Source organism: Saccopteryx leptura, chromosome 9 (assembly GCF_036850995.1).
Source record: "Saccopteryx leptura isolate mSacLep1 chromosome 9, mSacLep1_pri_phased_curated, whole genome shotgun sequence".
In the NCBI taxonomy this organism is placed as follows: domain Eukaryota; kingdom Metazoa; phylum Chordata; class Mammalia; order Chiroptera; family Emballonuridae; genus Saccopteryx; species Saccopteryx leptura.
The window spans coordinates 13,461,191-13,475,519 of record NC_089511.1 but is presented as its reverse complement, the minus strand read 5'-3'; the positions used below and the strand labels follow the sequence as shown (position 1 = coordinate 13,475,519).

At 46.7% G+C, this 14,329-nt stretch overlaps 1 protein-coding gene across 1 annotated transcript in view; it reads left to right on the top strand.

Moving 5' to 3' along the window:
* Positions 1-481: 481 nt before the first annotated feature.
* The window catches only part of CDH8 (cadherin 8), a 354,528-nt gene continuing 340,680 nt past the window's right edge, over positions 482-14,329 (top strand). The window contains exon 1 of the mRNA XM_066349106.1: positions 482-823. The gene's annotated coding sequence lies outside the window, so the exon portion shown is untranslated. The remainder of the gene's footprint in view (positions 824-14,329) is intronic.

The following is a 14,329-nucleotide window of genomic DNA, read 5'->3' as shown; positions in this document are numbered from 1 at the left end:
ACCCTGTTGCCCTCTGCACCCTCTTCCTCCCACGGAAAACAGCTGTGGGTCACTGAGAAGCTTTCAAGCAAATGCCAGCCCCGGAGCTCAGGTAAGCCTGGAGACAGAAAACTCGCGGGTACCTCCTCTGCATCCTTTTAGCGTCTGCCAGCCGCTGATCCCGGAGCGTGGCCCTCTGCGGGCTGCGCGCACCTCACGGAAGGGCGCATCCCCACCCTCCGCCTCCTCTGGCGGCGGAGACGCGCGCGCGGGGCGTGCTTGGTGGCGAGGAGCTAAAAGTTGTGAACCCACTTGGTATGGGAGAGCGCCAAGGAGCCAGCGCGCAAGCGGAGGGGGAACGCAGGGAGGGGGCGGGGAGGGGGACTGCTTACACGAATTTCCAAGTGGTAGACCTGCCTCTGCGCTCTGCCCAATGAGATCCGTCAGGGGAGGCACCCGGCTCACTTTTCCACATCACTTCACAGTTACATTTGGCAGGCAGGCGGGCTCGCACGGCGGAGCGCTCAGCCCAGAATTAGTGGATTTATTTGGAATCTCCCTGCCTCCTCGAAGCTCGTCGGCTGTCGCCGGTTTGCGCACAGACGGTAGCGTCCACCTCACCGCTGCACTCGGGGCTGCAGACATCCAGAGCCCAGCGCGCCCGCCCCGCGTCTCCACGCCAAGCCCCGCCGCTCCTGGAGGTATGAACGCAATCCGGAGTAGCCTGCCCAGCGCGCGGGGACCATTCAGTGCTCGCCGCCCTCGGGATCCGACCCCGAGTCCCTCCAGCCATTTGTGAATCAAGAGGCTTGAAATTCTCCAGCGCGGAGCCAGCCCCACAAGAGTAAGTGATCCCGCTGCCTCCCGTTTTTCTCCATCCCCCGTGGACCCAGAAGGGACCATTTCTTTTAGGAACCCCCGTCCCTTTGGACACCTTGCGCGCCTCCTTCCGCTCAGATGGCGAATGCGGGTCCCCAGCCCCGGCACCCAGGTGCCCGGGTGAGCTGCGTCTGCTTTTCCTGCACGGCCGACGGGGTGCCTCGGGGTTTTGCCTGATTTTTGCAAACCGCTGTGACAGTCGATCTTGGGGAGTAGCAAGCAGGCTGTGCCCTTCCAGTTTTCCTCACGGTCTCCCTCCTTGAGGTCGCCTGGTGATTCCGCCGTCCCCGGACCCAGGCCCGCGCAGCGGCAGCCGCGCGCCTTCACTGCGGGGGGCCGTGCGGGAAATGGGGGAAGCACCTGCCGGGGGTGGTGAGGCGGGCGCGAGCCGGCGGAGACGGGAGCCGAAGCCTGGCTGCCCTCTGGCTGGTTTGCTGCATCTCCCCCCTCCGCCCCACGTCCCCGGCGGGGAGGGAGGGCGACCCCGCGTCGCGCTGCGGATCACGACTTGCCAGCCAGAACCCCACAAGTGGCTGCTCCAGCCTGGGAGGCGCGGTGCCCGCTGCAAACTTGCGGGATCCCGCGCCGCCCCGCGGCTCCGCAGTCTCCAAGACGCTGGCCCGCACCCAGGCAGGGTCCCCAGGCAGTGTGTCCTTTCTCGGCCGGCGAGCCTGAGCTCACAGAGGCCCCCAGAGCCGGGGACTCCTCGGTCTCCCACCCCCTCCCCGCGCCCACAGAGCCTGGAGCAGCGCTTTCTGTTATCTGCCCGCTCCTGCCCGCCAGCCCTTGTGGGGCGGGCCGCGCCCCTAGCAGGACCGGGGGACGAGGGCTCTCGCCTGGGTTCTGCCAGAACCTAACAGGTTCCGAAGGGACCTACTTCCGTCCTCCCACGCCCCAGCCGAGGCTGGGAGACACCGCCGCCGCCACCGGTGATGCCAACAGGTATCCACATTTTCCTCTGCTTTTCGCCCTCTCCAAGACCCAAGCCTCCCTCTCCCCCAATCTGGCCGAAACCTCAAAGTTTCATAGTCGTGGACCCTTCCCCGCGGGCACAGACCCGGCGGCAAGTCGAGAACTAGCCCTTTGAGATGGCAGCTGTTTGCTCGGGGGTTGCTCAATGTAAGAAAATCAAAACATTAATTGTTTATTGTTGCCAACGCACAACATTCGTCTGTCATGGAAAATCGGGCTGGCAGCTGCTCACTTCAGCGATAGTGAAAGGCCGGGGCTTATCCTCGAGCAAGCAGGAGGGAGACGAGGTCTTTTCAACTTTACCCTCCTCCCCTGACGATCCCACGAGTTTCCTCGTGAAAAAGCACGAGCCGTCAGTCCCCAAAGCGCTCCCGGAGCTGCTGCTGCGATAAGCCGGGGCTGTCCTGACCGGCTTCCCGGCCCTTGTGGGCTGGCTGCGGGCAGCAGGGGACGCAGGCGCAGGTAGGCAAGCGCTCTGGCTCCGGGTGCGGTCGCCGAACCGAGAGGAGGGACTGGGGTCGGTTGGACCGTGTTTGGAAGCGCCCGTTCTCTTTACGGCGCGCCTGGTTAGCCAGCTATCTCCATGGTTAACAGCCCGCCCTGGGCTGTCACCCCCCTGGCTTCATGGTAGGAGCTTTTCCAACTGGAAAACTGTGTGGGAAAAGAGAGATTTATGTAAGATTGGACAGTGGGGTTTTCCATTCATTCAACTGGGCGCCCTACCTCGCTGCATGGAAAATGAGCCCTATCCTTCTTGCTAAGTAAGATACAGCTGAGCCCTGCCTGGCTCCTGCCGGCATCAGCTGTGTTCACTTTGGTAGGGGTTTTATCTAGAGTGCGAGCTTGCAAGCGAGTGTGTGTGTGTGTGTATGTATGTGTATGTATGTGTGTGTATGTGTACGTGAGTGAACGTGTGAGAGAGGCATTGAGATTTCTCTATTGAGAGACCTGATACCATTGAGGAATGTTCTCTGAGGGTTACCTGTTTTTCCCCCTCAAAGGGAGTTGTCCATAACCAGCATGTCCAGACCTGTTTTTTCCCCTTCCCCAAGCTCTGTGGCTGAAAGGAGCTTAGGACTCTCCCTTTCATTAAAGAGTATAGCCGGGAATACTGTTCCGTGCATCGGCTTTAGCACATTTGAACTGCCCCACCACATAGCCATTCGGTGCTGGAGCAGTTGTGGGGTTTTGAACCACCCTTGCTATATTATTTTCTGGGTTCTGAAGAGGGCTTGGAGTTGAGAAAAACCCTCGGTGAAAGCAGAGGCAAGAGCCTTTCCGGCAACTCTGGGGACTGCTTTGTGCCGGGCTCCTTACCTTGCTGACTGTTCCCCTCACCACCCGAACTAGCTTTGGGCTGTCCCGTGACCATCCTCAAACGGCCAGATGTTTGGGAGACACTGGCTCCTGTTTTCTGAAATCTGTGCGCTAATGCTGTCATTCGAACTTTTAAATCTTTCTCCCCTGCAACCTGGATCTTGTATTTCCAATTAGTATTACTATTTTTAAAAAATCAATTCTTTGGTTTTTAACAATCTACAATCAACTAACATCAACTCAAGACTCCAGAGAGGCCTCTCTCTCTCTCTCTCTCCCCGAGACTTTCTCGGGCATCTCTGGTGCCTGGAGTGCATTGCCTGAGCTCGTGAGGGTGTTGGGAGTTTAGCTGCAGAACGATTCTACAGCAGCCCTCGGTAGAAGGGCAGCTCCATGTGCCGGCTACGCACATATCTACTCTCAAGGGAAGGAATGTTTGACCTGAACTAATGACTTTATATGTGTATTATGTAGAAATCTGGTCAAGGCAACAGCCATCTAAAGCAACCCCTTAATTTAGCAATGAATACACTTTTAAGTAGCCCATAGTGATGCGCTGGGTATAAAGGAAACCCAAACAAACCACCCATAAGGCGTGTTCAGCAGGATGGAATAGAGCACTTGAGAAAGCATTTGCACAGGCTGTTTCAATGACCGTGCTCACCATGCAAGGTTTCCTTGCGAACCATGTGAGGTCTGAGACGCCTGGTTCCCAGGAAGCATCAGATTGTTGGAGCAAAACAAGGAAACTCCGAAGAATGAGGGTATAATGGTTCTATTCAAGAAATTGTACCTCTGGGCTTTGCTCTCTCGGTTCCTTTCACTGTTTATGGGTGAGGAAAAAGGAACAACCACATCTAGGAAAGTTAGATGCCACGCTTCATCAACTGTTCAAAAGAACTCACTAGAAAGAAAGGAATGCTTTAAAAAAAATAATAATTTTATTTTTGTGCTGAAGAAGGTACACCTTATCACTTTATCAACATTCCAATGTGAGCCCATTTTCCATGCAAAACCAGAAGCTTTTTATGGGTAGAATGACATTTCCATTTATAGTTTCAACACCTTTCTGACCCGTCAGCAAAGTTGTGTCTTTGACAAGTCCAAGAGCAAGCATGATCAAGCCAGCTTTTTAATTGTCGGTGCAATCCATAGAAGGTCCCAAGAATTTTCTTGTGAAAATACTGTGCTCAGCGGTGCTGCTGGTTTCAGTCATTCTATAGCTCTTACGGTGTTATACAGAGAAGAAGGGAAAGATGCAGTTTTCTCTTTTGTTCCAGCACTGTTGGCATCCACAGCTGACACGGGCTCACTTTACTTTTTAGTTTAGGAGGATGCTCCTAACTTGGGTGTATTCTGCACCTCCTATGAAGTATAGCGTGAAACCGTGACTGATTCTTGTTCTCTGTATTATGTGTTGCCTGTGCACATGTGAGCACGCACACGCGCGCGCGCACACACACACACACACACCTTCCAAAAATCTGAAAATATGCCCAGATAACTAACTCATTTATTGATTCGACTATGAGATTTTCATCATGTTCCTTTTGCCATTTCATCTGCCTTCGATCATTTGATTTGCCCTCCTGGGCTCCTGAATTTGTCTATCAACCAGTCTTTTCAAAAATAATATATCTGTTTGTGGTGTGGGGACCTCATCAATGTATTTTGCCTGTGAAACAGAATCACATTTCGACGGACCAAGGCGGTCATCAGATTCAATGGGGTGTAATTAACCCGAGAGCTATTAGTCCTCTCTCATTCCATTCCCATGGAAGTTGTCATCAGCCACAGATTTCTGCTGAACTGTTAGTTCCTGACTCTGGGACCAGCTTCAGATGTAACCAGGATGAGAAAATTAGTTGAACCTGGTGACTTCAAAAGGTCAGAAAAGAAATAAGTTCAAGGGATGCCGTGTTGCTGCTTCTCCCATGTGGGGCTGCAGCCCGAACCTCTATTGCCACTTCCAGGCAAAGCACCCGAGACAGTTTCCTGTCTCTATCTGTCCCAAGCTTTTATTTCCTGAGGTTTGAATGTCATGTGCTAGGCCCTGTCGTCGGTATCATCCACTTTCTTGCTTTTAGAAGTTTTTTCTTTGAAGTTCTATTAGTAGGTAGAAATAACCTAGACGTGATTTTCGGGTATCTCTCTGGGAAAGCATCGTGAAAGGGTAACACTTGTATTTAGTACCTTCGAACACTTTTCTCCCCTCCCCTCACTGCCAAAGACGACTGCAGACATTAGGATGATGGTTGCTTGAGGGCTAAGCACAGAGCTAGTGCTCAGAAAACATTTATTTAATACATTAACAACTAGCAAACATAGTACGTTCTCAGTAAAAGGAGGATCAGGATACTATCATATCCAAAGTCTAATACGGTAATGATCTATCTACCTTTTCTCTACAGAAGTTTCATTAAGAGCTTCTCCTTATTAAAAAAAAAAATCATTTCATTCTTATTTCACAAACCATATATTTCCTCTTTCACAGTCATTTAAAAATGATATGGAGATATAAAAGTGACTAAGTCTGGTTCGCAGAAAGGAGAACGCCTTCAAAACAAGACTTGCATCAAGCATGCTATTAAACTATATATGATGCAATGTTGCATTTAACTGGGGGAAGTCCTCTAGTGAAGGAAGTGTTGCATGTGTAACTCACTGTCTGTATCTTTCCCTTGCTGGGAATGTATTTAAAAATCACCAAGAAAAACTGACTTCATATCTCTTTTCTTTCCTCTCTTCCTCTTTCCTTTCTCTCTTTAATATACTTTATTTTTAAATGCAACAACAGCTCATATTACCTTCATGTGGGTGTCTTAGAAGATAATTCTATGCTCCTAAGTATTACTTTTAATCAGCAAGATACCTGGCCCTCACATAAACACACAGGAAAAAAATGTCTATATATTCCATGGTAAGGTGCCTTTGTGGATGTGTCTATGTTATTTTAAGCAAACTGAATGCCGTGCAAATGAATAGTAAATGGAATCTTTTCTCCATCCTTTCTATGTGTAGGATTAATTGAAAATATTATCAAAGTATATTCATGTTCTATTAGCAGCAAGAACGATATATTTTCAGGCATTGTTTCTTTCTAGATAAATGAATGCATAATATAAGATTATTGGATTCCTGACGTGACACAAATAACATAAAATATGTAGATGAGGAGTGCTACAAATATCATAAGGGGACGCTTTTCTTCCTCGTGTCTGCTACCTCATCTGCGGAACTTGATATACCAATTATAAGGACAAGTTCCATTGTCTATTAGTCTGTTCCTGCTTCAGCTTGACCAACAGCATTTAACTTTTCTATATCCAAAGAGGCTCACCTCCAAACTGGAGATGCCCAGAAATATGAAAAAAAAAATTCTATTTATTTTTATCATAGTAAAACATACTCGTCTTTGAGTTTCCCTGACATAGTAGAGCTGAAGATAGTATACTGTTTTTAGAATCTGTATAAACAATTTGATGTTTATGAAGTGCACGTTCTCTGTGACATCTCAATGTTATTTTTGTCAAATGGATGCTTGTTCTTTATCTGATGGTCTACCCCGTCATCTGTGTCCATAGTCCACGATTACAGTCTCCGTGGGTGGTAGTTATGCTGTGAAGTCTGCAGCACGAGAGAATGACAGGAAGGTATACTTGTAAGGTGGTTGCTACACAGTCTAATCTAATTGGCAGAATCTTGACTTATTCTACTGGGGGACTTGGCGCCAATTCAGTCTCAGTATTACAGACTCGGTAGCCCTGGTTGTGTGATAGAATGGATTTTAGCCATTCCCACCTTTCTTAAGCAAGAAGGGAGAGCTGCTAGTGTCTGAAGTATCATCAGTTGTGCTAAAATTCCTTGGCATACATAAGAAAAGTTTGTTGAATCTTTTCGGAAGAAGGCATTCTCTGACCCAATTCTCTAACTAGCATTATCTTCACTGAGCCCCCTTCTGAGAAGTGTTTAGGTATCACTTTGGCCTTTTCTTTGAGTTAATAGGGATTCCCACTTGCCTCAATGTCACAAAAATATGGATGATGATGAAATGCAATGGAATCTTTTTTGTAGAAGAAAAGTGCCAGGTCATGCATTTTAATGAGCGGTTGCAACTTGGTTGAAAGTGAGTTTCTCCGGAGTGGATGTTCGTTTCTTGCACTTTGCCCTCTCAGGAGAAGAGGATGGTGGACAATGCCACGTCTTCTAGCAAAAAGAGAGACTGGATTGACTAGGAGGTGGGTGTAGGTAAAAACACTACCCTTTTAGAGACCTAATAAAACTATTTGAAATCATTAATTGTATGTTAGCTACAGGTAGAGAAAGCTAATTATGAAATGCTGTGTTATTTATATCCAACTTGGTTCCTGCCATTTATTTTAAAATCAAGGGTTAGAAAAAGGTTATGTCATTTATTACCTTTCTCCATAGAATACTGGAATCCCCGCCCCCTCCAGTGATGTGCACAGCGAGATAACTGAAACAAAATGAAGAAAATAATTTTAGAACTCAGTTCAGATTCCTTGCTAAGCACACAAAATATTTAACAGATATTACCCATTGTCGCTACATTGACAAAGAATTTTACGTGCCTTATCTTGTTTAATTTTCCCCAACAGTCCTTCAGGTTAGGTAGTATTTGACACAGAGCCTCGGTTTCCTTGGCCCCCACTGTTGAAATCAATTATCCTAGGTTGCTTACATCATGAATGGCAGAACTGTGATTCTGACTACTTCTGTCTGATGCCAAAGTCAGTGCCCTTAAACACTGTGCCTTGGAGCTTTCCATAGTTCGTCCTTATTGTAAAGTTGGTAAGAATAAGATTGATTCCTATGGGTTGCTGTGATTTAAAGGGTGTTGTTGGCTTGCAACCTCGGGAGTTCTCCAGGTGAAATTCAAAACTGGTCCTCAGGCACACAGGGCAAGGAGAGGCTGGAGAAAGGGACCACCCACTCCACATTGATAGATGGTGCTTTTAATAAGCAAAGGGACTTGCATCAGAGGCTTGACAAGGGTGGCCACAGACAAGTAGTTCTCTGCACCCTCCCGGGAGAATCTTAAGAGTTTACGTAGAGACCTCAATGGGGTTCAGTCTCATAGTCAACCCAGATGGTTTCCACAATATATTGCTCTGTCCCGGCTGTATCCTGGAAGGGCTCCTTGGGTAGGAACAGTGGGTAGCACCTACTTTCCAAGGACCGGGTGGGGGATAGAGCCTCCTCTGGATGTCCCAGCCCGCCCCAGGGTCATCTGGTAGTCACGGTCCCTCCATGACCTCCTCCAACAAATGGCCAGTGAAAATTGTTTTCTCTCGTTCTGCCCCTGACTATCAAATTCTGAGCAGGTGATATAAAGACCGCAAAGGATGCGGCTTTGAAATAAAGAAGGTGGGACCTCACTTGGACTTGAGAAATGGCTTTCCAGCACTGCCCAGTCTTTAATGAGTGTGGGACATCCCTCATCCTTTTGAGATGAGCTCAATGCCATTCCGCACTAAGCAATCCAACACAATAGATTTAACTAACCTTTATATTTTAAAGAAAGACTTTTTCCTTTTTTTTTTTTTTTTTTTTTTTTTTATAAATAAAGGCCTGGTTCTATGACTGTATAAAAGGGACTTTATTTTGACCTTCTGGACTTTGTCACGGACCTAGTCTCCCATTCTGAAACGTCTGTGGCAGATAGAAAAGCTTCGATGGCGAGAACAATGGCCGGACTCCATCCTGGGGAAAAGAGAAAGCATGTGTTTCTTTATTTTTGACAAAAGAACCAATAATTATAGAACTTTAAAGAAACTAAAGTTTCCAGGAGAATAAAAGAAGCAGGTCGAGAACAGAGCAAAAAAAAAAAAAAAAGGGATTTGGCTGGTATTATTTTGGCAAATGATAGGCTTATGGGCAGACAGGCACAAGTGGATCAGTCGATGGTCTGGTGCCCAGGCAAGACCGTGGCTGAGGGCAGAGATAAACAAACACGTGCCTGTGTACGGATGCGTACATAAAAGCATCTAGCATCCTGTTCTGCCCAGGGAGTCTGGGCGGAGAATTCTGCAGGTCTGAGGACAGGTCATTCTCTCACGTTATTTATATTCGAACACATACAGGTACTGTTCCTCTCCAGCAGCCAAAGCCCATTTCTGCGTGTTCTGGTTCAGTCGTCCAGAGCTCGGCGTGAAGTGCTGGGCCACACACCGAATTGCATCCCCCGTGTTCCTGAAATACCACTTTGAATTCAATGTACATTTTACCTGTTTTGGAACAGCCTGCTAATGGCTCGAAATTCAAGGTCAGAAACATTTTTAACAGAAACTCTCTGGTCCTGAGTGTCATTTATTTTTATTTTTTTTGCTTGCTTCCATGAAATATTGTGGTCACTAAGCCCAGTGGATAATAGAAGCCTGATTTCCCGTCAACCGCAGTAATCTCCTGGATTGAATCCTAAAGTGTCTGTAAAAGCTCGGTTTTATTTTAGATATCACCTGTAGGTATGCGGCTTATCATCTGGAACTTGACGTTGTTGATAGAGCCGATGGTATAGTACGTTGTTGCATAATGATGACATATATGAGATTTGACCGATTTCACCTTGATCAAATGTTGGGGTCAGGAGAGTAAGATCCGTGGTTGTAATTGCAAGTATCTTGAAAATGTGAGTGTGAATGCAAAGTCGTATTGCAAGTGTCTTACCAGAAAGAAGATGCCTTCTTGTGGGGGGATTCCAAGGACTTTTTTTATCTGCAGGAATTTCAGAGAGATGGTAAAACCTCTTCATCTCACTATCTGGGTGTAATGGCAGCATTATGATAAAGTGATTGCTTGGCCAGACATATATTTTGTGGTTGGGAAAATCTAAAAATAAATTGATTTTTTTTTTTTTTTACACAAGCTTTACAACCTTGCTCAATTTCTTCTCTGTTGCATAGAGTTAAGCAGTTTCTATATGCAGTTGCTGTTCCAAATGTTTATTAATTCTGCTAACAGTGATATAACATTCGGTTGGTTGCATTTCGAGAATTCTTGTAAAACTATTTTCTGATCGTCAAAATGGACAATATTAGCTCTGCCCGTATCAGAGGCACAAGCATTTAGAGTGGTTCTGATGGTCACAGTAGAATCCTCCTTCTCTCCAAGGGCAGACTTCACTGAAGTGAAAGTCGAGTCTCCCCACCTCCTTTTAAAATAGGCATATGGACACATCAGTTAGTGGGCCAGTTTTCCCTCTGTCATCCCTAATGTAGATATGACATGAGAGAGAAATATTATGACATCATCCAAAATCCTACGTATTCATACATCAGTGCAGGGTTTTCCCAAGTCTGATACAGGTGTGTGGTTTCGTATACCCAGTGATAGTAAGTAGTTTATGGGCGTGGCTTTAAATGACACTGAACAGAGCCCTGGCTGGGTTGCTCAGTTGGTTAGAGCATTGTCCCCAAACACCAAGGTTGCGGGTTCAATCCCTGGTCAGGGCACATACAAGAAAGAGCCACTTATTGCATAAATAAGTGGAACAGCAAATCAATGTTCCTCTCTCTTTTCCTCTTTCTCTCTCTAAAATCAGTAAGTACAACTTAAAAATAAATCAATAAATAACACTGAGCACGAAGTGATTTTTCCTACCATACCACCATTGAATCGTTCAAGTCATCTCACGGAGCTGGGGAGCTGGTCTTTCCCTGGCAGCCTGGCTTCTCAATCTGTGAGCCTCACATCAGTAGCATCTGCATCACAGGAGAGATGATTAGAAATGCAGAGTCCCAGGCCCCGCCCTAGATTTACTGGTTTAGAATCTGCATTTTGTCAAGAGTTACAGGTGCCTTGAATGTAGGTTAGAGTTTGAGAAGCTCCCCAGGACAGCTTGTCTTATTGGACACATCCCAGCTGACTGCTCGGCTTTCACAGACTGCCTGGAGCTGGCTACTGGTCACGCGAAGCTTGCACGTGGTCACGTGGGAATATCTGTGTGGTGCAAATCAGAAACCAGGCATTCTTTTATTTTCCTTTTCCAGAGCTACTTCTTAAAGATTTAACAGCATACACTTGCCTCTAATTGTTGCTGGTCTTTCCTCTTAACAAAGAGAGAGAGTGATGACTCCAGGCTTTGACAGGGTCTAGTTCAGTAAAAATAAAACATGGTTTAACATACCAATTTTTCTGGGCTTCAGTTTGCTGGTCTCTAAAATGGGAAGGATGATAATAAAATCACAATAATATATACTTACATCGTAGGGCTATTTTCAAGAGTAAATACATTGCCTGACCAGATGGTAGTGCAGTGGATAGAGCGTTGGATTGATATGCAGAGGACCCAGGTTCAAAACCCTGAGGTCACTGGCTTCAGTGCGGGCTCATCCAGCTTGAGCACAGGCTCACCAGCTTGAGTGTAGGGTCGCTGGCTTGAGCATGGGACCATAGACATGACCCCATGGTCACTGGCTTGAACCCAAAGGTTGTTAGCTTGAGCCCAAGGTCACTGGCTTGAGCCCAAGATTGATGGCTTGAGCAAGGGGGCACTCACTCTGCTATAGCCCCCACCCCCGGTCAAGGCACATATGAGAAAGCAATCAATGAACAACTAAAGTGTTGCAACGAGGAATTGATGCTTCTCATCTCTCTTCTTTCCTTTCTGTCTGTCCCTATAGGTCATTTTCTCTGACTCTCTCTCTGTCACAAAAAAAGAGTAAATATAAATATCTACATGTATGTTACACCTAATGTATACATATGCATGTTTGTACAAAGTCCTTCTTGATGACTTACCATACATATCCATATATACAGTGTGTGTGTGAGCATATATAGTCTGTGGTAATAGTGGACTATTACCCAAACATTTTCTAAGTGCTCCCTTTAATCTCTTTGTGAAAAAAAAATATTGGCTTTTCATTTCCAAGTAAATATTTTAAAAAACTAAAACTGTCTGAATAAAATTTAAAGCAATAATACAAGTGATTCAGGAATGTGGTAACATTTGAGGAGGGGGGATAGGTAGGCATGCTTCCGGTTCTAGAAGCTTGGCACGGGGTCACAGTGGGAATGACCAGTATCGCAGGAGGCAGGTTTCTTCCTGGAACTTTGCCAGGGCTCTGCCACCAACTACGGGCCATTAGCCAAGTCATTCCCGCTTTTTCTGAGAAACGAGTGGTTGAATTGGAATAACGCTCACCTGTTTTCCATACCCTCTCCATGGGAAGGTAGTGCATTTTTATTCCCAAAGCTTTGAAGAAATCAAGCACGGTCTCCTCTTCATGATGAACTGGCGGAGAAGAAGGCACCCTAGTAGATGTACACTTTGCAGCAACCATGACTGGGATGAATTGGTGGCTAGGGAGAAGATGCTGTCATCTTGGGTTGAGGAGCTAGGAAGTCATCATTTGGAAACTACCCTAGGTTCATTCAGAGATCCTGGACTCAGCAGTGGTCTTACTCCTGTCTATTGCATGACTTTAATGTTCTTTCACACCTACCCTTCCCCAGTTGGGTAATCAGTTCTCAACATGTAGATGACACTTCCTCCAGGAAGGCTTCTGTAATGCTGTCAGGATGAGCGGCACATGCATCCCTCTGCACTCCCCTAACATTTCCCAGTGTTTCACTAAATATTGTTACTGTATATTCCTTAGTCTTTACCCTTTAGGCATTTTTCTCTCTGAAGATAGGTACTCTGACTTGTTTGCCTTTCTATTCCCAGTGTTAGACACACAGTATATATGCTCACTGGACATTTATATAATGAGAGGAGGGGCTGTGGTAAGAAAGAATTTTGGGGTTAGATTATCTAGGTTGAAATAATGATCTGCTTCTTATTGGAGGATTCTTTGGGCAAGTCATTCAATTATTCTGTGCCTCAGTTTTGAACAAAACAGTGAAAGGCATAGTGAGCTTTATCTAACTGTATGCTCTGCCATCAATAGATGCTATTTTGTGCTCTGCGTATATTTTATTAATCCTGTCATTCTGACATATGAAGCTGCGTCATTGCATACAATTGTTTCAGGGTCTAGTATTATTTTTCACCTGCTTCTGGCGAGATCAAGAAGGAAATGTGGTCATGTCACATTTCCCTCTGAGTGTTATTCGACGGCTTACCTCAAAGAAGAGTCTAGATCAGGGGTCCCCAAACTTTTTACACACGGGGCCAGTTCACTGTCCCTCAGACCATTGGAGGGCTGGACTATAAAAAAAACTATGAACAAATCCCTATACACACTGCATATATCTTATTTTAAAGTAAAAAAACAAAACGGGAACAAATACAATATTAAATTAAAGAACAAGTAAATGTAAATCAACAAACTGACCAGTATTTCAATGGGAACTATGCTCCTCTCACTGACCACCAGTGAAAGAGGTGCCCCTTCCAGAAGTGTGGTGGGGGCTGGATAAATGGCCTCAGGGGGCCACATGCGGCCCGCGGGCCATAGTTTGGGGACCCCTGGTCTAGATGGAGTTCCGGTTGGGATTAAACATCCCTATGCCAGAATCATGAGCAACCCAGCAGATGCCAGAGTATAGACTATTTGGTACAACTTAAAAATAACGATGCAGTCTAGCTTTCTCTAATAGCTTTACCCGAATGGCTATCTTGTAGTCCCCTGGGGAGGGGTTATTATCGTTAGCGTGGTTGTTGTTAACTGGCTCCCACTTGTACAACTGGCGAGTGTAGTTCTTTAACTAGAATTCAAAGTTCAGGCAGGCTGATTCCCATCACAAGCCTCTCTTGGCTCTGCCTGTGTCATGCCCAGGCCGGTGGAGAATGGCGGCTGTGGGATTCGGACACGCAGGGACAGCCTGTCCTGCTGCAGGGTCTCTGTAGAGGGTGTGAGCCTCGTTTCCCTGCGTGGGGTTCAGGCTGAGGCTCCGTGACTAGAATGAGCTCGCCTTCGGTGTACAGTGCTCTAGCCCTGTCCTCATCAGCATCACAGTCACCTCCCGTCCCCACTCGGGAGGACCGCTGACGGCCTCTGTGGCACGCCAGCACCTTGCTGACTTCTACCGCAGAGGTCACGCCGCTGACCGCCTTGCCTCGCTCCCTCGTTCCACTGTCTTACCAAAGGCTCTGGAGGGCAGGGTCCACGGCCGACCACGCCACCCTCCTGGTGCAGCCAGCGCTTCCCGGGTCCTGGCAGCTTTACGTGGGTCTTTTTTTCTGAATCACCCTCCTGCCTGGATAGTAGACATA